The 25,304-nt window shown below is 45.3% G+C and overlaps 1 protein-coding gene across 1 annotated transcript in view; it reads left to right on the forward strand.

Moving 5' to 3' along the window:
- Positions 1 to 4,116: 4,116 nt before the first annotated feature.
- GPRIN2 (G protein regulated inducer of neurite outgrowth 2) overlaps positions 4,117 to 25,304 on the forward strand; it is an 83,182-nt gene continuing 61,994 nt past the window's right edge. The window contains exon 1 of the mRNA XM_073681452.1: positions 4,117 to 4,286. The gene's annotated coding sequence lies outside the window, so the exon portion shown is untranslated. The remainder of the gene's footprint in view (positions 4,287 to 25,304) is intronic.

Consider the following 25,304-nt stretch of genomic DNA (forward strand, 5'->3'; position numbering starts at 1 on the left):
ATATCCTGAGACATAAAGCTACACAAAGCAAATGGGAGACATTTATTAGCATCCTGAATAGGACCTGTGCACAATATATACCCTTTGGGAATAAACATGCTAGAAATAGGAGGAAACCACTATGGCTAAATAGAGCTGTAAGGGGCACAATAAGTGACAAAAAGCAAGCATATAGAGAACTTATGCAAGTAGTTAGTGATGAGGCATTAAATAAATACAGAAAATTAAATAAATCCTGTAAAAACCAAATCAAGGCAGCAAAGATTGAGACAGAGAGAATCATTGCCAGAGAAAGTAAAAATAATCCCAAAATATTCTTTAACTACATAAATAGTTAAAAACTAAAAAATGATAGTGTTAGCCCCCTTAAAAATAGTCTGGGTGAAATGGTGGATGAGGATGAGGAAAAAGCCAATATGCTAAATGATTTTTTTTCAACCGTATTTACACAAGAAAATCGCATGACAGAAAGCATGATCAGTGATAACAAAAATTCTCCATTAAATGTCATTTGCTTAACCCAGCAGGAAGTACGGCGGCGTGTAAAAATCACTAAAGTTGACAAATCCCCGGGCCCGGATGGGATATACCCGCGAGTACTGCAGGAATTAAGTAACATCATAGATAGACCATTATTTTTAATCTTTAAAGATTCCATAATAACAGGGTCTGTACCACAGGACTGGCGTATAGCAAATGTGGTGCCAATATTCAAAAAGGGGACAAAAACTGAACTTGGAAATTATAGCCCAGTAAGCTTAACCTCTACTGTGGGTAAAATCCTGGAGGGTTTCCTAAGAGATGCTATACTAGAGTATCTGAAGAAGAATAACCTCATGACCCAATATCAACATGGGTTTATGAGGGACCGTTCCTGTCAAACTAATTTGATCAGTTTTTATGAGGAGGCAAGTTCCGGACTGGACCAAGGAAATGCAGTGGATATTGTGTATATGGACTTTTCAAAAGCTTTTGATACGGTTCCACACAAAAGGTTGATACATAAAATGAGAACAATGGGGATAGGGGAAAATATATGTATGTGGGTTAAGAATTGGCTCAGTGATAGGAAACAAAGGGTGGTTATTAATGGAAAACACTCAGACTGGGTCTCAGTTAACAGTGGGGTACCACAGGGGTCAGTATTGGGCCCCCTTCTTTTTAACATATTTATTAATGACCTTGTAGGGGGCATACAGAGTAATATTTCAATATTTGCAGATGACACTAAACTCTGCAGGGTAATCAATACAGAGGAGGACAATTTTGTATTGGTGGATGACAAGCTCACGTTTAGTGGCCAGTGTCAGGCAGCTGCTGCAAAGGCAAATAAAATAATGGGATGCATTAAAAGAGGCATAGATGCTCATGAGGAGAACATAATTTTACCTCTATACAAGTCACTAGTGCGACCACACTTAGAATACTAGGTACAGTTATGGTCTCCGGTGTATAAGAAAGATATAGCTGAACTAGAGCGGGTACAGAGAAGAGCGACCAAGGTTATTAGAGGACTGGGGGGTCTGCAATACCAAGACAGGTTATTACACTTGGGGTTATTTACTGTGGAAAAACGAAGGCATAGGGGTGATCTTATTACTATGTACAAGTATATGTGGGGACAGTACAAAGACCTTTCTACTGATCTTTTTACTCTGAGGCCAGAGACGGGGACAAGGGGGCATCTTCTACGTCTGGAGGAAAGAAGGTTTAATCATAATCACAGATGCAGGTTCTTTACTGTAAGAGCAGTGAGACTATGGAACGCTCTGCCGCATGATGTTGTAATGAGTGATTCACTATTAAAATTTAAGAAGGGCATGGATGCCTTTCTTGAAAAGTATAATATTACAGGTTATATATACTAGATTCCTTGATAGGGCGTTGATCCAGGGAACTAGTCTGATTGTCGTATGGAGTCGGGAAGGATTTTTTTTCCCCAATGTGGAGCTTAGTGTTTGCCACACAGGTTTTTTTTTGCCTTCCTCTGGATCAACATGTTAGGCTATGGGTTGAACTAGATGGAGTTAGTCTTCCTTCAACCTTAAAAACTATGTTACTATGTTACTGACAAAATGGTGCTATAACAACATGTCCGCTCTTTATATGGAGAGGGACATGTGACTTCAGCAGCCAATGACAGAAGCCGTTGTGTCTGGATGTTGTGGATTGTTCCTGCGCCCTGATTGGATTGCTGGAATCGGCACATATTAAGTTAAGAAAAAAAAAGATTAACAGCCCACCGCTCTGAACTCTCCCACATCCTCCCCTCATCAAACATGTCCCCCTGCTCATCATACAGCACTACTACCCTAGCCAAAGTCCTAATAAATACAGTAGTGAAAACGCGATCAATTCCGGAACTTTTGCCGAATTGGGCCGATTTTCAGTAAACCGCTCGGGTGTCTGATCACGAATCCGAATGTGCATTAGTTTGTGCCGATACTCAAGCAAAGTGTCATCAGGGGGCAGAGGCTACGGTCACTGTTGCAGCCTCTGTCCCCTCCCTGAAACAAAGTGTCATCACTGACCTTCACTTCAGGGGCTGGGCTAGTCCCTGCACGATGGCCACAGATCAGTAGCAACAAGCTGGCAATAGCATGAAGCGCACTAACAGTGTGTAAGAGGGAAGACCGGGGTGTAAGTACTTTCAGAACAAGGGATCCGGAACTGCCGGGGCCGCACCTCTGGTTACAGGGGGAAGACAGACTTCCAGCACATGAGTCAGGTGACTGGGAAGCTGGGGGCGTGTCCAGAGTGAGAGCTGGGAGGTCAGGTGACCGGAAAACTGGTGGCGTGGCTAGAGAGAGGGAGAGACGAGAACTTTTGCATGGGAAAGGGAGAGCAGAGTCCCGCTCAGGAGAGCAGTGTGAGAGGGTCCAGGCTCCTGGCCCCAGTACTGGGAGCAAGAGCCGAGTGCAGTGGACCGGAGGAGTCAAGCCGACTAGAGGGAGAAGAGACGCAGGGTCTTTGGAGCCGAGCACGTGAGGTGCCGTGTTATGGACTAGGGTCTCAGTGGGTAAAACCGGAGACCCCCCGCTGCCGCCAGAAGACAGAGCATTGTTTGGGCGGGGAAGCCTGAAGAAATCAACACCGGCATCAGCTGGCAACTGCCTTGTGGAGGAAGAGAGTCAGCTAAGTGTAAAAACTGTCGTTTACAACCGGTTCGACTCTGCTATATCTAGTTAAACTGTGAACTGTCAGTTAAAGACTTGTACTTGCTACTTCCCTTGTTTTCCCCCATATTTTCCCCTGTTACTCCTTGCGTGGAGATTGACCCTGTTATCATAAACTTACCCTGTTTTTTAACCCTGCATTGGCTGCTCTGTGTTTCTGTGTCGCTGCATCTAAAGTACCCGTGTTAACAGTGCACCTTGTAAGTCGAATACCCACCTTGCAGAGCCCCTGCACACCAGGTATTCTGACAACAAGCACTGACAGTGCGCTCTGCTCTGTTGCCCACTCGTTACTACTGATCTGAGCCGGTAAGAGTGCACTGTTCTTGTATACATCACCCAGTGAATATCACGCAGAGGATTAGCCCAGCCCCTGAAACAAAGGACACTGATGACGCTACAGGTGAGAGAAAGAGGACCCTGCTGACCTTAAAAGATCACACTCTATGAGAGAGAGAGTACCCCACTGACCATAAGAGCTGACACACAACAAAAAAAAATTTCAGGAAATTTGACTCAAATTCAATCCTTTGTGTCTTAATCCACTTATCTCTAATGCCGAGGATGGAATAACAGTAGCAAAAATGCAGACTTGTAGTGATTCCTCACCCAGATAAACACTACTGTTTCATCTGTGGATGACGGGGGTCACCCAAGGTCTCATTTAAGGAGCAGATGCAGCAGCTCAGTAATAACGCTATGGTATAAGACAGATCATACACACACAAAGATTTCACTTATATGTAAGTCTTTGATTTGTGTTGAAATACAAATATATAATAATAATAATTTTTTTGTTAACTCGTTCTTTCCTGCCCAGCACCTCTTTCTTATCCGCTCTGCTGTAGAGCATGCACCTCTCTGTAATCAGCCCAGATTTCAGTTTATCTCCCTCCTCCTTCTGAAACACCATCTTGTCCCCTCCACACAGAAAGGAGTGGGTGGGTTAGAGGAGGGACAGTCGGCACCTGTGGCAGAGCACATCTTCATACTAGCTCCCTATTTCTAGTCCAACAAGAACAAAAAACAAAGGGGAATCTCAAGGAAAATACTTCTGTAGCAGGAGGACTTACTTATGTAGGATCTGCTAGCTCATCATTTAGCGTAAAGGTAAGGACAACAGATTGAAGTAGAGGTAATGCTCTATTGTTTCGAATGTAATAATTGTACATACAGATATAGCAGAGCTGAATTTGATATACTGTAAGTTAACAGTTTTATTTGATACTCAAGTGAGTTGAGAGACTGTTTACCTGCAGTCCTATGGAGAAATAAAGATAAGATGACAGCTCGATCTCAATGATTTCACACTATGACATCTATATGATGTATTTTCTTTCCTTAACTCCAAAGACTGGAGGGAAAAAATTATAATATGTGAAGAGAAATGTTTGTTATATCTTATATCTTATATACTATATATAAACGCATATTAACAAAATGGAATATGAAATGACATATATGAATCTTTATAAATGAGTTTGTGTGATTTTGGCTGTTGTGCTTTTGAATGCATTTAAAGCTTTAACTCTGTACAAAATGTCATTAAAAGAGTTTTCCAGGATTAATTATTTTTGCTTCCTGGCTTGTCCAGTGTGAAAATAACAAAATAACACATATAATGAGGCCTCTCCAGGGTTTAGGGGAAGAGGTAGCGCTGGACCTGATGTTGGTAAGCACAGTATATTTAATTTAACACTGGGCAGACCAAGAAACACTAAATAATCCTGGAAGATCCTTTAAATTCTAACATATTATTATAGGTTTTCTCAAATGACAAATATATAAAATTATATTAATTAGGTACAAAATTAGCACTTCCTAACATCCATTTACAATGGTATAGCAAATCTAAAATAGGGTATACTCAGTGACTTTTCTTGCGTGGGCCTGTACGTAAATACATTTATAGCAGTCCTACATCTGTCATGGTTGCATTGTATGTTACTAATTTATCTACTTTTTTATATCACAAATAAAACCCTGAAGTTAATATGATTTGTATCAAGTGCACTGCATTTTACTACAGTATGATTAACCACTTAAAGGGATTGTCCAGGACTTTGATTATTTTTTGCTATAGGGATAGGATGTTGCTGACTACCTGCCTGTTGTGCTCGGCGCCGATCTCTGCCAGCTTAGGGCGGTCACGGGGAGTTCCTGCCAGCGATTCTGTGGCTTCTGATGACGTCACGTCGACACAGCAGCTTCTGCAGTGACAATCAGCAGCGACAGAACAGACTGGAATATGAAGAGCTGCTCTGTTGGCGCGAGGTCAAATAAGGATCAGAATCGCCGGCAGATGTGGTCCGTGACTGCCCTGAGACAGCAGAAATCGGCACTGGCAGAACAGTGAGGTAGTTAGAAACTATCTGCCTGGATACTCACCCTCAACACCAAATTTCCTAAAGGTATGAACTTTTAAAATTACCTTTTTTATATTTATTAGGTTTTTTTTTTTTTTGTTTCCATTGATTTTCCTTTTTTTTATTTTTCTTTTGCATTATTATTGTTTTTATTATTCTAATGTCATGTACCCTAAATGGTTGATCTTCTTGTAGTTGTATCCAGCAGTCTACACATGCATCTGTCTGTTTATTAGCTTCTTTTTTTTGTTGTTTTTGCGAAAGGGGGAGGAAGAAAGAGAAATGGGGAGGAGGGGAAGAGAAAAGAAAAGGGAAAAAAAAAGAAAAGAAAAATATATTTTTTTTTGCACTAGCAGTATCATTATTTATATTATACTAAAGTTATGCACCCCTAAATGGTTGATCTTCTTGTAGTTGTATCCTGTAGTCTATACATGTGTGTGTGTGTGTGTGTATACATTTTGGATTTTAAAAACATTTTTCAAGCTGTTGTTATAAAGTATTCTAATTTACTGAGATAATGACTTTTGTGTTTTCATTGGCTGTAAGCCATAATCATCAACATTAACAGAAATAAACACTTGAAATAGATCACTCTGTGTGTAATGACTATATAATATATGAGTTTCACTTTTTATATTGAAGAACTGAAAAAATTAACTTTTTGATGATATTCTAATTTAGTGAGATGTACCTGTATATCTTCTGTGTAATTTATTTTCTTTATGCTACGATTAAGGGCGGCTTTTCCACTTGAAACGGCTCAGTTTTTTAGCTTTCTTCATAAACTTTCTTCTTTCTATTTTTTAATGGACTATTAATAAAATATAATAATTTTTCATCGACGAATGGCAGTGATGGATAGCCCTTTACTTATCTGCCTGTAACATCTTAGCCCAACAGCAAAAAATAAACAAAGTCCTGGTAACCCCTTCAACTGATGAAATGAAACATTGCATTATTTATGCATCTAGGCTTCTGCTGAACAGGACCTGAGCTGACTTTTTTATTGATACAATTTTGGGGTAGATATTAGGTTTTGATTACCACTTATTGCATGTTATTGCAATGTTGCGGCGGCCAAAAATACATTCTGGCGTTTTGAAACTTTTTCTTCATTACGCCGTTTAACCATCGGATTAATTGTTTTTACATCTTGATAGATTGGACGTTTCTGAACTCAGCAATATCAAATATGTGTATTTTTTATTGTTTTATTTTCAGTGGGGCAAAAGGGGAGTGATTTGAACGTTTGTGTTTTTTTATTTTTCAGATTTTTAAATACTTTTTTTTATATTTTTCAGTGACTTTAATATTCCTCTTAGGAGACCTGAAGTTGCGATCGCCCGATCACTTGTGCTATACGTAGCAGGGCTTCAGTACTGCTATGTATAGCAATAATCAAAATCTCCTATGAACGCTGGCCATGGGCCGGCATTCACAGTAGAATTGAGCTGACAGGCACACGGGTATTTTGCAGACCCCCGGCTGTCATGACAATCCATATTTGCGCCGAGATCACGTCATAGAGGCGCCGATGGGCAGGATTTGTGACATGCTTCCTGCTGGTGCGTGTTAAATCCCGCTGTCAGTGATTGACTGTGGGATTTAACAGGTTAACAGCCTCAGGTGGAACATTGCTGTTAATGGCACTTGATCATCAAGTGCAGGGAAAGTTGGGGGCTCAGTGTCGGAGCCCGCATCAAAGGCAAGGACGGGACCTTTGATGTAAATATACATCAATGGTCGCGAAGGGGTTAAGAAATTGTGGCCCTTCTGTTGGCTACCTCTGTGCAACATTGTTGCTTTCCTTTTTACTATGGATTGTAGCATTACAAATGTTAAAGTGGTTGCATTTGTTCAATCTTCAGGAGCATAGTTTCCTCGTCTCTCTGCTTCCTGCTTTCTGGGGGGTGCAATCCTGAAAAATAGTTCAGACCAGCAGAATTTTACTGCTTGCGAAACTGTGAGCTCATCAATGATGGAAGAAAAGGCACCGTTGTCTCTGTAGTATTGGAGGAGCTTCACAACAATGGTTACAAGTTCTATAGAAAAAAGCTTGTAAGCACAGAATTCCTTGCCTGGGAGACTGGTCACCACTGATAGACTGCAGCAGTGGTCGCTAACCTAGGCAACAAGCAGTGAACAATAACATTAAATATCCCTCTATTCTTCAGAATGAATGGGGTTTTGTATAACATGTAAAGTGAAAAGATTCTTGTTTTTACAAGCACTTTCAAATTTGACTGATTTAATATAAAGAGAATAACAATTTTAGGATGACAATTCCATGCTGCCTTATTAAGGCAGCAAGAAAGCTGCTTTTTATAGTGAAACACGCATCAAGGTGCACCCCCTACCTTCGCCCCCCCGATCCCACCCAGCCTTGGCCTGTTAGTGTGGTAAGCATATTATCATTGCCAGTTGATGGTACAGCAATTTATATCTACTCAGGGCACTACTTCAGTGGTGAGTGCAATCTGATTGCAGTAAGAACACTCTGTATACTAAATCCTGAATAGTTAATTGTATATCTAATGGCCATAGGGATTCCATCTTGCATGGATGGGACATAACACATCTTGAGGGCTCTGTCTAAGCACTTAGCACTTTTTTGCCCCCTTTTGTATAAGATATTTAAATGTAGCAATGTTTTAAAAAATTTTAAAATAGGGGCACTGGTAAGTGAACTCAGTGGGTCTGCTGCAAATGGTATGTGTCACCATAAACCACTCGGGGAATAAAATACAGTTTAGAAAACCATTGCGCTGATACACTGAGGAAGATAGGCGAGAATGGTAAAAAATTATTTTATTGTTCTTAAAACACTTTTGGAGTTTTCATGGAATTAAAAATTAGTGTAAAACCAAGGATTAGAGCTATACGGAAATGAACCACTTTGGTAAGTTTTCCAGGGATCCAGAGCTGTTTAGGACCTGTAATGAGATATATAAGGACTGTAATTGTTGGCCTGTATAAGTTAGATGTCTTGTGATAGGACTATTAGGCTTGTAATTACCTTAAAGTGCGAGAGGGTCTTTCTGAATATTGAAGAGGAAGATAAGGAGGAGGATTATGGATCCTTTTATGGGATGGAGTGTTAAAGAATGGATGCTGTAATAAAAGAAGTCACATTAGGGGAACACACTCTGTCTTGCTTTGGTTAATTAGATTACTAGAAATTATTAGAGCACTTACAGGAATTTTGATGTTGATTAAATATCCAGGGTGGTTCCCCAGGTAAAGGGTGTATGTTCCTGTGGGGCTGTAGAGGGTTGATTCCAATTAATAAACCCGATTGGGCCTGTGGCCTGTACAAAAGTATACAATTTAAAATTGTTTAAGGTTTATTGTATGTTCTGTATGTTTAATCAAAAGTTTACCTGGTGATACTTGGGTATTGCTTATGGATGATACTTGAACACCTGATTAAGGTATTGCTTTTGTCCTTGTGGTAACTTAACGACCTACGTGATAGGTATCTGTACCTGGTGGATGCCCCCCTTCCCAGGGAAGGGAGTGGCTGGTTAAATTGTCAGCTGGTGGCTGGTACAGACTGCTGATGAAAGGAATAATTAAGTAGAAATGTCACTAGACAAGGATCGATTGGTAAAAAGGTTACTTTAGTGGGAATGAGTAAAGTGGGGACCTCTATACGTACCGAGGTTGCAGTATACTGTCCGTTGGTGATACAGCTGTGTACCTGTATGCACGGTCAGTGCGTTTGGTTGCAGTCCCGCGGTGTCCAGGAGGCTATTGGAGGTCCGTGGTAGATAGTTTCCTCTTTAGTGGCTTAGACGATCACTTGCTATTGTGGAGGAGAAGAGGCAGGAAGGAGCAGGTGTCAGAGTCCCGGCCGGAGACTCCGACACCACAATGCAGCCTGCGGCGTACGCTGGGCGCTTTCCGGAAGAAGCGCTGGAGGAAATGCAAGGACCTGGGTACAGGGCCTTGTGTGACGTCAGTGGTAGCGGTCACGTGATAGCGGTCATGTGCTACCGGCAGTGGAGAGGACCAAAGTGGTTTTACACTAATTTTTAATTCCATGAAAACTCCAAAAGTGTTTTAAGAACAATAAAATAATTAATTTGAACGAACAATTGTAGATTCATTCATTTTTTACCATTCTCACCTATCTTCCTCTGTGTATCAGCGTAATGGTTTTCTAAACTGTAAATGTAGTAATGTGTATACTATTTATAAATAAATTTGCTTTTCTAATAATGTCAGTTTTACTCATGATTCTCTTTGTTTGTAATAATCTGAGAGCAGCATAATGTATGGGCAGAGATCCTGATTCTAGCGATTTATCACTTACTGGGCTGCATGCTACAGTTTTAATAAAATCACTGTTTTATCAGCAGGAGATTATCACTAGAGGACTAGTAAACCTGCTGCCATGTAGTCCTCCATATTCTTGAGCTCTGTATAACCTCACCTCAGCACTGATTGGCTGCTTTATATGTACATTTTACATGGGCAGAAAGCTGCCAATCAGTGGTGTGGGTGGGGTAACACAGAGCTCAATATTCCGAACTAGTTTATCTGCGGCGGATTAAAAAAATTATTTTATCAAAATGTGTCAGGATTCCACCATTCACATTGTCACATTTTCCTAAGGACATTGTGAGTGACAGCTCAGCTGTCCTATAGGATCAGGGGCTGTGCTGAGCTGTCAGGATTGTGAGTGACAGATCAGCTGCCCAATCTGAGCCAGGGGCATGCTGAGCTATCAGTATTGTGAATGACAGCTCCGCTGTCCAATTTGGCTGGGTTGGTGCGGTTTCCTCAAGGTATCGCCTGTTCTGGGAGATTACCTGGCTATTTAGCTGTCTGGCAATGATTGAGACATTTCCAATTGTAGCTTCGCTCAAGTGGTGTGTGTTTGCTCTGTGCTCTAGGTTCTTAAATTTCTGATCTTTGTTCCCTGACCTTGGATTTGCCTTTGACCATCCGTTTGCCTAGCCCCTTTGTCTTGATCCGCTACCTTCTTGGAATTCTGACCCCGGACTAAATATTTAGGGTTACCATAGAGCGAAGGTCACTTTAAGGTCGGGGTCACATTAGCGTATAGCATCGGATTCGATATGCTAATGACACTTGGCTCAAACTCTGCTGCGAGTGTGAGCCAAGTGCCATTGTATTGTGCTCTCATTTTCTCTCATGAGAGAATCGCAGCACAGGTATGGAGTAGACGGAGAAAGTAATTTCTCCATCTCCTCCATTGTCTGTGTCCTCGTTAATCGCACTGCATCATCCGAGTGCAGTCCAATGTTTTGCGTGCACTCATAGACTTGCATGGGTGTGCGCGGTCTGATATATTCTGCCAATCGCAGCATGCAGCGATTTTTTTTCTCATGCTGACTCAGTATGAGAAAATAAACGATAGTCATCCCTTCTCCACAGTATAACATTGGAGCCAGTCTGAGCAAGCCCTATAATAATAATAAAAAAAATATATTATTTCTATAGCGCCAACATATTCCACAGCACTTTACATTTTAGAGGGAACTTATACCGACAATAAAAGACATTACAGAATAACAATAATCACATAAATCAACAGATACCAAGGAGTGAGGGTCCGGCTCGCAAGCTTACAACCTATGAGGAAATAGGGGAGACACGAAAGGTGAATGGTAACAAGATATATACACTATAGTTCAAAAGTTTAGGGTCATTTAGAAATTTCATTATTTTTGAAAGAAAAGCACTTTTTTTTTCAATGAAGCTAACATTAAATGAATCAGAAATACACTCTATATATTGTTAATGTGGCAAATGACTATTCTAGCTGCAAGTGTCTTGTTTTTATTGCAATATCTACATAGGTGTATAGAGGCCCATTTCCAACAACCACCATTCCAGTGTTTTAATGGTACATAGTGTTTGCTAACTGTGTAAGAAGGCTAATGGATGTTTAGAAAACCATAGAAAATCCTTGCACAAGTATGTTAGCCCAGCTGAAAATGGTTGGCTGATTTGAGAAGCTATAAAATTGACCTTCCTTTGAGCTTGTTGAGAATCTGGAGCATTACATTTGTTTGTTCTGTGAAACTCTCAAAATGGCCAGAAAAAGAGAACTTTCATATGAAACTCGACAGTCTATTCTTGTTCTTAGAAATGAAAGCTATCCATGCGAGAAATTGCCAAGAAACTGAAGGTTTCCTACAACGGTGTGTACTACTCTCTTAAGAGGAGAGCACAAACAGGCTCTAACCAGAGTAGAAAGAGAAGTGGGAGGCCCCGCTGCACAACTGAGCAACAAGACAAGTACATTAGAGTCTCTAGTTTGAGAAATCGACGCCTCACAGCTCCTCAACTGGCAGCTTCATTAAATAGGACATGCAAAACGCCTGTGTCAACGTCTACAGTGAAGAAGCGACTCCAGGATGCTGGCCTTCAGGGCAAAGTGGCAAAGAAAAAGCCATATCTGAGACTGGCTAATAAAAGGAAAAGATTAATATGGGCAAAAGAACACAGACATTGGACAGAGGAAGATTGGAAAAAACTTTTATGGACAGGCAAATCAAAGTTTGAGGTGTTTGGATCACACAGAAGAACATTTGTGAGACGCAGAACAACTGAAAAGATGCTGGAAGAGTGCCTGACGCCATCTGTCAAGCATGGTGGAGGTAATGTGATGGTCTGGGGTTGCTTTGGTGCTGGTAAAGTGGGAGATTTGTCAAGGTAAATGGGATTTTGAAAAAGGAAAGTTATCACTCCATTTTGCAACGCCATGCCATACCCTGTGGACAGTGCTTGATTGGAGCCAATTTCATCCTACAACAGGACAATGACCTAAAGCACACCTCCAAATTATGCATGAACTATTTAGGGTAGAAGCATGCAGCTGGTATTCTATCTGTAATGGAGTGGCCAGCGCAGTCACCAGATCTCAACCACATTGAGCTGTTGTGGGAGCAGCTTGACCGTATGGTACGCAAAAAGTGCCCATCAAGCCAATCCAACTTGTGAGAGGGGCTTCAGGAAGCATGGGGTGAAATTTCTCAAGATTACCTCAGCAAATTAACAGCTAGAATGCCAAAGGTCGGCAATGCTGTAATTGCTGCAAAGGGAGCATTCTTTGATGAAAGCAAAGTTTGAAGGAGAAAATTATTCTTTCAAATAAAAATCATTATTTCTAACCTTGTCAATGTCTGGACTATATTTTCTAATCATTTTGCAGCTCATTTGATAAATAAAAGTATGAGTTTACATGGAAAACACGAAATTGTCTGGGTGACCCCAAACTTTTCAACAGTAGTGTAAGTAAGATATTCAACTACTGGAATCAATAGTACTGACAATAGTGAGAGTTGCACCCTCTGAGTACTGTAAGGATCCCTGTATCAGCAAAGTATGTGCATTTCAATGTAAACACCATTTTACAGTACTTCCTAGCTGAGCTCTTCATTTATATATTATACACAGAACACCTGGTGTCTTAAGTCATGGCTATTGTTCTTTAAAAGGAAAAAAAAGCACTGAAACCAGAATTGGGAACCAGTAGTCACAGCAGTCCCTCTCCTACAGTGAAACAATTCAAAAGAACTTCTTTCTTGAAATGTCACATAATATACAGGACTCCTCTACATCAGAAGTCATGGGTCTGCCAAGCACCCCCAATAAGAACAGCAGTGCCAACCTCCCAACATATTTTCTTTTAAAAAGATGCGGATCCAGCATTGAAATGTATAGAAATAAAAAACCTTATTTATTCATCACTGGCGGAGCAGCCCACACACCGTGATATATCCGCTTTGGTCAAACCTCTCCCAGTAGCCCTCTATTATCCCACTAGTCAAAGGAGTTTTGGATGTTGCTCTGCACAATTTCTGCACCCATGAAGTAAAATAGGTTAGTTTCATTTTTTTCGAAAATCCGAAGGGTAAAGAAATCACCAAAAACTCATTGTGAGAACGTAGCCTTACTTCCATCCTTACAACAGTCTTTTCCCCTTGGTCACAACAAGGATTTCTATTGATCTCCTAGGTCACTGCCAGGCTTCTCAGTAAAAGGAGGGTTCCCCCTTCTATTTTTCCATGCTCATTGATGGCCTTGTTAACAATGATCACATTAATGAAACAACACCAATGATTAGAAAAATACAATAAATAAAAATACAGTTTAATCTTGGCAACTAGGTGGCTGGGGTCAGCAATATTCAGCAATGAAGTCCTTTGAGGTTATTTGATTTACTGAGAAATTGGCCCCTAAGTCTTATTATGGACAATGACTGATATGGTGACAATTTCAGTGTAGGTAATATAAAAGCAACAAGTAATATAAAATAAAAATATTCTGGATTTCATAACATGTCATTTTAAAGTTCCTAAGCAGAAGCAGAAAAACCCTTAAGTGTAATGTTATTTTAATAGAACTAGACAGAAAGGCTCTTGTTAACATTTGCATGAGCAGCTGAGCAAATCAGATATCCTTCTGGCTTAAAAAGACTTTCTGCCTCCCCTGAGCTAGAGCTTTCCCTCAGCTGTTTCTGACCTTCTTACAACTGGCTAAGCTGACAATCACCTGATCGCTTTGTACAGAATTCCCTCCCGGCTTAGCCTTCGCTGCCAGTTTATATAGTTCTTCTGGCTCGCTGTAATGCCATCTATTCTGTTGTAATATCAACATCCACAGAAAAAAACTCCCTTGTGTGTGCAAAATTCGATTTTCTCCACAATGCTCTGATTTATTACAGGGGGCAAAATACGTGGGTAGGAATCTTACATGGTGGCCCACCCCTGTGTTGTGCACCCTGTGATACTTTGCTTTATGTGCTCATGTCTTGCATTTTTAGGTGGATAGCGTATTATAATTCTTAATTTCATCTTTTTTAAGGTTGAAGATAGATTTAAAGAGTAACCGTCATTTTAATTTTTATTTTATGAATCAATAGTATATATGAAATTATGCAACTGTGTAATAAATCTTATCAGGTAAATTTGCTTCTTTCTCTGCCAGAATTGATCAGTCATTATAAAAATTCTCAATTCTGAGGTAAGAGATGGCAGCTGGTACTGATAAGATTCTATCTAGAAAGGAAAGGGAGGAGCTTTACCTGTAGCTCCTCCCTCCTTTATATATAGAATTGTATCCATAGTAACTGCCGTCTCCTATCTCAGTAATGGGAAAGTCTGTCTTCACTGAATACAGATTTTATCTCAGAATTGAGAATTTTGATAATGACTGATCAATTCTGGCAGGGAAAGAAGCAAATTCTCTCATAATATATATTATAAAGTTGATTATTTTCATGTGTACTATTGATTTATGAAATAAAATTAAAACAACAGTTATGCCTAAAAGGGAACCTGTCAGCAGGATTGTGCTCAGTACACTACATACACTGTCAGGTGGGCGACATTACAACCAAAATAATACCTTGGTTGATGAAATCCGTCCTGCGGTTGTTGTGTAATCTTTACTTTCAGTTTGGAGATAATGATATGCCTGTGCTTCGGGGCGGCCTGTGGGTGGAGATTTATGTGGTTCTCTGCTTATGTATTTGACGCGCCCCCTGGGCCTGTGCTGCTGCTGCTGTGCAGGGGGAATACCCGGAGCCGGATCGCTGGGGGTTGTAGTTCTCCGTGGCGGTGACCCGGTCTGTGCCCAGGGCGGTCAAACCAGTGGCAGTCTAAATGTTGTAATAAGTGTCCGACTACGCCATCCGTGGATTGCGGTCAGTGGGGACTGCCACTGCGCTGCCGACCGCTGAGGCTGATGTTGGTTGCGCAGCCGAGTATGGGATAACTCCCCACGGGAGGAGTATTGCCTCAGGGCAGCTAATGTGAGAGATGATGGGAGTGATGGTGTGAGCGTCCCAGTACTAATGGTGCTGGTGCGGCAAGGAATCACAGAGGCGTGTGGTGCAGTTCAGGGTCTTTACTGATGGTACAAGGCAGACCCTCCCGGGAGTACTGGCTAGTATAAGGGGCCTGGTCAGTCTGCGAGCAAGCAGGAGTTCCCCTGGCCAGGTGGAGTTGTAGGCCTCCCCGTTTATCTGCACTCTTCCTGGCTACCTTGCTGTCAGCGGTTACAAGTAGCCCACGTCCTTGAGTATACCGTGTGGTGCTCACCCGTATGGCTGGTGACTTGGGGCCTTCTGTTAGCCTCCGCTCCTGGATGGCGGCGCTGGTCCCTTCTTTGTGACTGAGCCTCCGGGCTTCTATGGCCAGAGGACCTGGAATCCCCTGCCGGCTGGTTTCTGCTGCTGGGTGTATATCAGTCCCCACAGCCTCGGACTCCTGTGTCCGGTTTTAGTGTCTTCGTCCAGGGCGAACTCTGCTCAGCTCCAGCCCCTGGACTTCTGCTACTGCTCCTACAGAGCTCCTGTTCTCACTTTCCCTCTCCAGACTCTGACTACCCTAATCCCACCCCAGACCCAGTTTAAAAGGGCAGATTCCTCCCCTCCCAGGTCTGGGTGGGCCGTGTTGCATGTTTAGGGATCCTGACCAGAGAAACCTCCCACTTGCTCTCAGACATAATATCTCTATTACTGTGGCAACCAGACCCCTGGGGTGTCACATTCCCCCCTAGTAAATTTTAGTACTCCGGGACTAAACACATTTTTAAAGAAACATAAATACAAGGTATAACAATAATACAATAACATATTCACAAGAAACTTTAGTCTGTAGAGGTCACGGCGTTTCCGTGACCGGGTGTCCATATCACCCAACAAGGCGAAGTCTTGGCACAGAATAGGGGACCTGTCCAAAGCAAACCCCTTGCGTTGTCCTTGGGCGTGGCTGCAAGGTTAGAGCTAGCTATTTTGGGCCGCAAGTAGGCCACGCCAGACAGGTTTTCTCTTCTGCGACCAAGGTGCAACTATCTACAAAACTGTTCCGGTTATCCAGTGTCCATAACCTGTTAGTCCAAATAAATCTGCAGGGTAACTGAGAAACATAATTAGTAACAGGCAACAAACATAAACCATAAACATTTTTCAATAAACAGTCAACTTTACAGTGCATTGGTTTAGATTCTCCAGCGAGCGGGCATCTGACCTCTAGTGACTCTAGTGGACCTACGGAGCTCACTAACTGGTTCTGCACTACAGGGTGTAGGAGGTGTTATGGGCAAGCTGGGCAGCTTTCTGCGCACTCTTTGGCTCACTAGGGGCACAGCAGGCTCACTACTAGCAGAGGGTTGATCCTCCTGTACTGCTGGTGTGGACTCTTCTGCCTCTTGGGCCGGCTGCTCTTCCAGCTCTACCGGTTCCTCTGTAGGCACTTGCGGGGCTGGCTGGAGAAAGGTGAGGACGGGTACCACGACAGCGCCGTTTACTTGTGTCCAAGACCGGGGGAAGTCTCCGAGTACGGTACTGATCATTTCTTCCCTTTCCTCTGCGGGTTGAGGGTTTTCTTGATCTTCTTCAGAGCTTTGCAGCTGCTCGGGACACTTCTTCAGGTGGTCTCTGGAGACAATGGCTGTGGTTTCTCCTCCATCCTTACTGATTACGCAGATTTTTGGGTTCTCATGGCTTGATGGCAGTACGGTGTACGGGTCCTTCTCCCACTGGTCGTCCAACTTGTGGAGCCGCCTCTTCCTCTTCAAGACCTGCTCTGCAGGTACCAGGGGAACAGCGGGAGCATACTGGTTATAAGCCTTCTCTTGCCTTTCTCTAGCTTGAGACAGACTTCGCTCGACGCTCTCCTGCACTTTCCGATACTGCTGCTGCTGTTCTGTATCCCAGTCTGCTTCTGGCGAGGTGTCCTCAGGCGTCAGGACTCCCATATCCAGGTCGATAGGCAGCTTACCAGGTCTTGCTCTCATTAGGTAAGCCGGGGTACAGTTGGTGGAACCTACAGGGATGTGGTTATACAGGTCCACCAGATCGGGCAGTTTCTCAGGCCACAGACTGCGTTCTTCCAGGGGCAGTGTTTTTAGCAGATCTATCACCACCTGGTTCATCTTCTCGCAGAGTCCATTGGTTTGAGGGTGATAGGGCGTTGTTCTTATCTTCTTGCAGCCATACAGGTTGCAGAACTCCTGGAAGACCTCCGCTTCAAAGGCTGGTCCTTGGTCTGTCAACACTTGGTCCGGGTACCCGTGTGGACGGCAGAAGTGCTGCTGGAAGGCTCTAGTTGCTGTTTGAGCCGTTAAGTCCTTGACCGGTACCACCACCAGGAACCGGGAGTAATGATCTACGATTGTGAGGGTGTAGACATACCCAGATCTGCTTGGAGCCAGTTTCACATGGTCCAGGGCTACCAGTTCCAGTGGCTGTCTGGTGATGATTGGCTGCAAGGGAGTCTTCTGGCTGGCACGGTCCTTTCTTCTCAGGTGGCACGGGCCACAGTCTCTGCACCACCTCTCGATGGCACCTCTCATGCCTACCCAGTAGAACCGTTCACGCAACAAGAACTCCAGCTTCTTCCATCCGAAATGCCCCGCTCCGTTGTGGTATGCCTCCAGAATCATAGCCGCGTCTCGTCTTGGGACCACTACCTGCCAGGTCAACTCATGTGTTCGAGAGTTAACCATTCTCCGGCACAGCTTCTCCCTGTAGAGGAACAGCTTACTTTTCTCCTTCCACAGTTGCTTGGTCTCCTCCGGAGCGTCTGGGTCAAGACTGGCATCGGCTTGGGTCAGCATTTCCTTCACCAGACGGACTGCGGGATCACTGTCTTGCGTTTCTGCCCAGTTGTAGTGGGGCAAGGGATTGAACGTCACAGAGCGCCTATCCTTCACACGGTGGGAATACAGGGTAATCCCATGACAGTGGAATGCAGGGAGCTCGACTTCTTCCAGATCTTCTGGATCTTCCCCTACGTCCTGTAAGTTCGGCATTCTAGACAGGGCATCGGCGTTGGCATTTGTGCATCCCGCCCGGTATTTGATGGTGAATTTAAAGTTGGACAGGCGAGCCATCCATCTCTGTTCCAGGGCACCGAGCCTTGCAGTGTCCAGGTGTGTCAACGGGTTGTTATCCGTGTACACGGTGAATTTGGAGGAGGCAAGGTAATGCTTGAAACGTTCGGTCACTGCCCACACTACTGCCAGGAACTCCAGCTTGAATGAGCTATAATTCTCAGGGTTCCTCTCCGTGGGCCGTAGCTTTCGGCTGGCGTAAGCGATTACCCGTTCTTTCCCCTGCTGGATCTGGGACAGTACGGCTCCTAGCCCGATGTTGCTTGCGTCCATGTGGAGGATAAAGGGCTGGCTGTAGTCTGGATATGCCAGGATTTCATCCCCCGTGAGGGCCATCTTCAGCTGGCAGAAGGACTCCTCTTCCAGCCTTTCCCACCTGAAGGGCGGCTTCTGGTTCTTGGCTTTCCGAGATTGACCTATCAGGAGGTCCTGCATAGGGGCTGCCATTTTGGTGAAACCGGGAATGAATCTTCGGTAGTAGCCTACCAACCCGAGGAACTGCCGCACTTCCTTTATGCTGGAGGGTCTTGGCCAGTCCTTAATTACGGTGATCTTATCAGGGTCGGGAGCCACTCCGTCAGCACTCACCACGTGTCCCAGGTACTGCACCTTTGGTTTCAGGAGGTGACACTTGGAGGGTTTCACCTTTAAGCCGTAGTTTGCCAGAGCTTCAAACACTTCTGCCAGGTGTTTCAGGTGGTCCTCGTAGGTCTTGGAATAGACGATGACATCGTCCAGGTATAACAGGACCGTCTCGAAGTTCCGGCGTCCCAGACAGCATTCCATCAACCGTTGGAAGGTTCCTGGTGCGTTGCAGAGCCCGAACGGCATACAATTAAATTCGCTGAGACCCATCGGGGTGGTGAATGCGGTCTTCTCCCGGTCCGCCTCTGCTACAGGAACCTGCCAGTACCCGCTAGTGAGATCCAAAGTAGAGAAGAAGTTAGCAGATTTTAATGCAGCTAAGGACTCTTCTATCCTTGGTAACGGGTACGCATCTTTGTGTGTGATACGGTTGACCTTCCTGTGGTCTACACACATTCTCATGGTGTTGTCTTTCTTTTTCACTAAGACTAGTGGAGCTGCCCAGGGGCTACAGCTGTCCCTGATTACCCCAGCCTCCTTCATGTCTCTAAGCATCCCCTTGGCGTGTTGGTAGTGTGCCGGGGGTACGGGTCGGTATCTCTCCTTTATGGGAGGATGGTCTCCCGTGGGGATGTGGTGTTCTACCCCCTTTACTCGCCCGAAGTCTAGCGGGTGTTTACTAAACACTCTCTCGTACTCTTGAACCACCCGATAGACTCCCTGTTTCTGGTGTGAGGGAATGGAGTCAGTACCCAAATGCAGTTGCTGGCACCAGTCCTCCATTGGTTTCTTAGAGCCGTTACCTTCCTCTGGTTGAGATGGAGGCAAGGGTTCCACGGCCTGTACAGAATTCTGGTTTATGGTGAACAATTTGGCTAGCGTGGCATACCGGGGCAGGTGTACTTCTCTCTCCCCGATATTTATGATGCGAACGGGCACCCTCCCATGGCGTACATCGACCACCCCCCGTGCTGTCAAAATGGTGGGCCTACTGTCTGAGTAGACGGGTTCTACCATTGCTTGGTAGTCTCTACCTCTTAGATCAATAGCTGCCCGGCACCAAATCATCATCTCACTTTTTGGGGGCATGGCAATAGGGAACGGGTCACACATTCTCACGCTACCTATCTCACCACCAGATAGTTCCACCTGTTGCCGCTTCATCAGTGCCCGGATCTCTTTTTGGAGCACACGCTGCTGGCCGGAACTGGCGTTCTTGGCAACCTGCTGTAAAATGAGAATCACTTCTGCAAGACAATTTTCAATCACATTAGTTCCCAAGGTTATTCTAGGGTGACTCTCATGACGGTCTATGTCCACTATTATCAGTCCTTGTGCCGCCAGTTCGACTTTACCGATGTTAATGGTCACCTCTATGAATCCCACCTGCGGCACGGGCTGACCATTGCTGGTTATGATACTCAGGTCGTCATCTGGGTAGCGGGTTATGTCCGAGTCATTCCAGTACTGCTTAAAGAGCACGTACGGGATGGTGGTCACCTGTGACCCAGTGTCTAGTAGGGCACTCATGGGAATGCCATCCAGTACCACAGGCAAGATTGGACGTCCCCCTACGTATTTATCACGCCAGTTTGATGGGCCTGATGGTCTTATGCCTGGGGGTTGGCCCTCTACCCCAGGTTGTGCCCGTTTAAATGACAGTACCTTGCCACATGTCCGGGTTGATTGCAGCGGCGGCAGATGGGTCGTCCGTCCTCGTTGTATCTGTCGCTGGGTCTTCCTCTGGCCGGTGGGGTCCTCCTCAGTCGGCGCCACGGGACATCCTCCGGTCCGGATGCCAGCTGGATCTTTCCTGGAGAAGAGACCTGTAAAGACTGCACAGTTCTGGTTAGCGCGGCAACGCTCTTAGTCAGCTCTTGGACCTGATGGTGCAGGTCTGTAGCCGGGTCACTGTTTAAAGCCTGCGCATCAGCTCCCACAGGCCCTGCAGACAAGGGCGCCGTCTCCTGGTGGTAAGTGATAGCAGGGCGCCTGTGGGTCACAGCGCCACCTGGTGCCGGTTCTCGGAGCACCCGGATGGCTCTGTCCTTGAACTGTGCAAGTCCAGGTCAGGGTCCTGTAAGGCCATTGCCCGCAACTGGGTTCGGTGGGCATTGCACAGTAGACCCTCAATAAATTGTTCAGTCAACAGCTTATCTTCATTTCCCACGCTGTCAGGGTCTGCCTGCTTAATGGCTCTCAGGGCCTCTTGTAGGTTTAGCGCATAGTCTCTTATACTCTCATGTGCCCGTTGTTTGCACCCATAAAATCTTCGTTTTATTTCGGCTGAGGTGCGGGTGTCAAATGTGTCTTTCAGCCGGGTTAGTATGTCTCTGACAGTCCTCTTCCTCCCAGGTGGCCAGGACTTTACCTCCCTTTGGGCTGCCCCGATTAATTGGGCCACCAGGATAGGATGCTCACTTTTTGCTCTTCTGTGAGGGGGTACACCTGGAAGAGGCTATCCAGTCTTTCTCTAAAGTCATTTAGAGTATGTGACTCCCCTGAGTACTGGGGTAGCCAGGTTGCCCCCGGGATATAGGGCATGGTGAATGGCATGACTGCTGCAGCGGTTGCGCTGGCGGTGGCTGTGGCAGTGGAGCTCCCCTCGGTATCCGGCATCCTCCTCCCCCCTAGTGGACCGTGGCCTACCTTGCGATGCTCTTCTTCCGTAGGCCGCGGCTCCACAGTCGATCGTCGGGGTTGAGGACCTGGCGTCGCGCTCCGATGACGTCAGCGTCGCTCTTCCTCCCTTCCAGGACCTTGCGCAGCGTCAGAGCGTGGGGCGGAGCGTGGAGCGGAGCTTCGGATCTCGCGCGCTTTCGGCGTCCACGCCCCTCTTCTTCCTGCTCGGCGTCCCGAAGATGGCGTCCGATGGCGGGAAGAAGCTGCGAATGGCGGGAAGAAGGCAGAAGACGGCGGGAAACGGTCCAAGATGGCGTCTGATGGCGGGAAGAAGGCAGAAGACGGCGGGAAGCGGTCCAAGATGGCGTCTGATGGCGGGAATCGGCTCCGGACGGCGGGAAACGACTCCGGACGGCGGGAAACTTCACCACAGGTAAGTTCAAAAGTCTTTTTCAGGCACGCAGTACCCGGTGGTTGCGGGCACGAAATCCTGCCGACTACGCCAAAGTTGACGCGCCCCCTGGGCCTGTGCTGCTGCTGCTGTGCAGGGGGAATACCCGGAGCCGGATCGCTGGGGGTTGTAGTTCTCCGTGGCGGTGACCCGGTCCGTGCCCAGGGCGGTCCAACCAGTGGCAGTCTAAATGTTGTAATAAGTGTCCGACTACGCCACCCGTGGATTGCGGTCAGTGGGGACCGCCGCTGCGCTGCCGACCGCTGAGGCTGATGTTGGTTGCGCAGCCGAGTATGGGATAACTCCTCACGGGAGGAGTATTGCCTCAGGGCAGCTAATGTGAGAGAAGATGGGAGTGATGGTGTGAGCGTCCCAGTACTAATGGTGCTGGTGCGGCAAGGAATCACAGAGGCGTGTGGTGCAGTTCAGGGTCTTTACTGATGGTACAAGGCAGACCCTCCCGGGAGTACTGGCTAGTATAAGGGGCCTGGTCAGTCTGCGAGCAAGCAGGAGTTCCCCTGGCCAGGTGGAGTTGTAGGCCTCCCCGTTTATCTGCACTCTTCCTGGCTACCTTGCTGTCAGCGGTTACAAGTAGCCCACGTCTCTGAGTATACCGTGTGGTGCTCACCCGTATGGCTGGTGACTTGGGGCCTTCTGTTAGCCTCCGCTCCTGGATGGCGGTGCTGGTCCCTTCTCTGTGACTGAGCCTCCGGGCTTCTATGGCCAGAGGACCTGGAATCCCCTGCCGGCTGGTTTCTGCTGCTGGGTGTATATCAGTCCCCACAGCCTCGGACTCCTGTGTCCGGTTTTAGTGTCTTCGTCCAGGGCGAACTCTGCTCAGCTCCAGCCCCTGGACTAATGCTACTGCTCCTACAGAGCTCCTGTTCTCACTTTCCCTCTCCAGACTCTGACTACCCTAATCCCACCCCAGACCCAGTTTAAAAGGGCAGATTCCTCCCCTCCCAGGTCTGGGTGGGCCGTGTTGCATGTTTAGGGATCCTGACCAGAGAAACCTCCCACTTGCTCTCAGACATAATATCTCTATTACTGTGGCAACCAGACCCCTGGGGTGTCACATATTCATCTATATGCTCTAATGACAGGTCATTGTGCCTTTAGTGATCTGCCTCCTATTTTACATATAGATAATGAAAAAAAGTTATTTTTAATGCATTTATTTTTAAATAATAAACATCACAAATCAGCAAATAACGTGGACATATTTGGTGTTCCTGTAATTGCAACGACCCGCACAACACAGCGATCAGATTATTTACGGGGATTGGTAAAGGAAGTAAACAAAAATGGTGTAATTTATATTTTTCTCTATTAAACCCATAAAAATGTAATAAAACGGTAATGCTGAGGCCGTGTTCACACTTAGCTTAAATGCTGCGTTCTTTCTGCTGCTTTTTTTCTGCAGGTATCCGCACCACACAACACAGTAACAATCTTCTCTGATTATTGGTGTTTGCTGCTTTTCTTTTATGCATTTTACACTTTGTTTGATGTGATTTTGGGGAAGATATGAAGCAGAGTTTTGAACGCTTTTTAACCGTACACAAAAGCTTTGATTCTTATTGTGTAGTTTGGTGTGGATCCTGCAGAAAACAAAACACACAGTATTTCTGCGACGTGTGAACACGGCCTTACAGACACAAAAAAGCCAGATGTCATATAATGAAGCTACATAAAGATGAGAAAGTTCTGGCGGCTCCAACTGTGAATGAGGGAAGAAGAAATAATCCACAGGTCCCAACTAGAGATGAGCAGGACGCACAGATGACATCACGCTGCCCTGGATGATCAAAAGACGCCGGCTGGTTAGAGATTCAAGGCCTCCTGTCCAGTCACCAGGTACCACTGACCTGGACTTGAGACCAGAGACCTGGGAATACATCCGCTCATCTATAGTCCCAACTGTCCCGGATAAAGCGGACAGTCCTGGATTTGGGTCCAATCTTGGGCGTCTGCTGAATGCCCCTCATTACCAGCGCCCCTCTTACAACTCCTCATAGAATCATAGAATGGTAGAGTTGGAAGGGGACCTCCTGGGTCATCTGGTCCAACCCCCTGCTCAAAGCAGGATTCACTAAATCATCTCAGACAGATGTCTGTCCAGCCTCTGTTTGAAGACGTCCATTGAAGGGGAACTCACCACCTCTCGTGGCAGCCTGTTCCACTCATTAATCACCCTAACTATCAAAAAGTTTTTTCTAATATCTAATCTGTGTCTCCTCCCATTTAGTTTCATCCCATTGCTTCTAGTCTTTCCTTGTGCAAATGAGAATAAAGATGATCCTTCTACAATGTGACAGCCCTTGACATATTTGTAGACAGCTATTAAGTCTCCTCTCAGTCTTCTTTTTTGCAAGCTAAACATTCCCAAATCCTGCAACCGTTCCTCATAGGACATGGTTTGCAGACCAGTCACCATTCTGGTCGCTCTTCTCTGAACTTGCTCCAGTTTGTCTGTCTTTTTTAAAATGTGGTGCCCAAAACTGTACACAGTATTCCAGATGAGGTCTGACCAAAGAGGAGTAAAGACCGATAATGACTTCACGCAATCTAGACTGTATGCTCCTGCCAGGACAGAAAGAAATGGTAAATGGTCGTGGATTGAGCTGTGGCCAGGGGCATGGGCAAAATTTGCCGTGGCACGCTACGCATGATGTGTCCCTCTTTCTGTCCCTCTTCAAAAGTTGGGAGATATGCATTAGGACATCATGTGGCAGAGAATTATGATTATGGCTGTGTGCCCACTATGCGTTTTTTAAGCGTTTCCGCAGCGGCAATTCCGCTGCAGAAACGCTTAAAAAACGCTTGGTAGAAGGTCTGCCATGTTCCCCAATGATAATCCGCATGTGCTGTTCACATGCTGTGGAAATTACCGCTGCGGATTATCATTGCGGAAAAAAAACGCAGCACTACCAATTATTTTGCATAAGTGCTGCATTTTTGCCGCCATTGACTTGCATTGGAAGGAATGGAATCCGCATCACTGAATCTGTACATGCGGATTCCATGCATTTCAATGTGCGGATGGTACCCGGGTGTGGAGGACAGGAGACTCTCCTCCGGACCCAGGTAGCATAGAACCTGTAAAAAAAAGAATAAGATAAAAAATATACATTATACTTACCTTCTGATGGCCCCCGGTGTCCTTGCCTCTGCTTGCCCGCAGCTCGCGGTGGACTGAAGGACCTGCGTTGATGTCATTTAGTC

The sequence above is a fragment of the Phyllobates terribilis genome, unplaced genomic scaffold (genome assembly GCF_046119375.1).
Source record: "Phyllobates terribilis strain yellow unplaced genomic scaffold, ASM4611937v1 Scaffold_5__5_contigs__length_657084704, whole genome shotgun sequence".
Taxonomy (NCBI): domain Eukaryota; kingdom Metazoa; phylum Chordata; class Amphibia; order Anura; family Dendrobatidae; genus Phyllobates; species Phyllobates terribilis.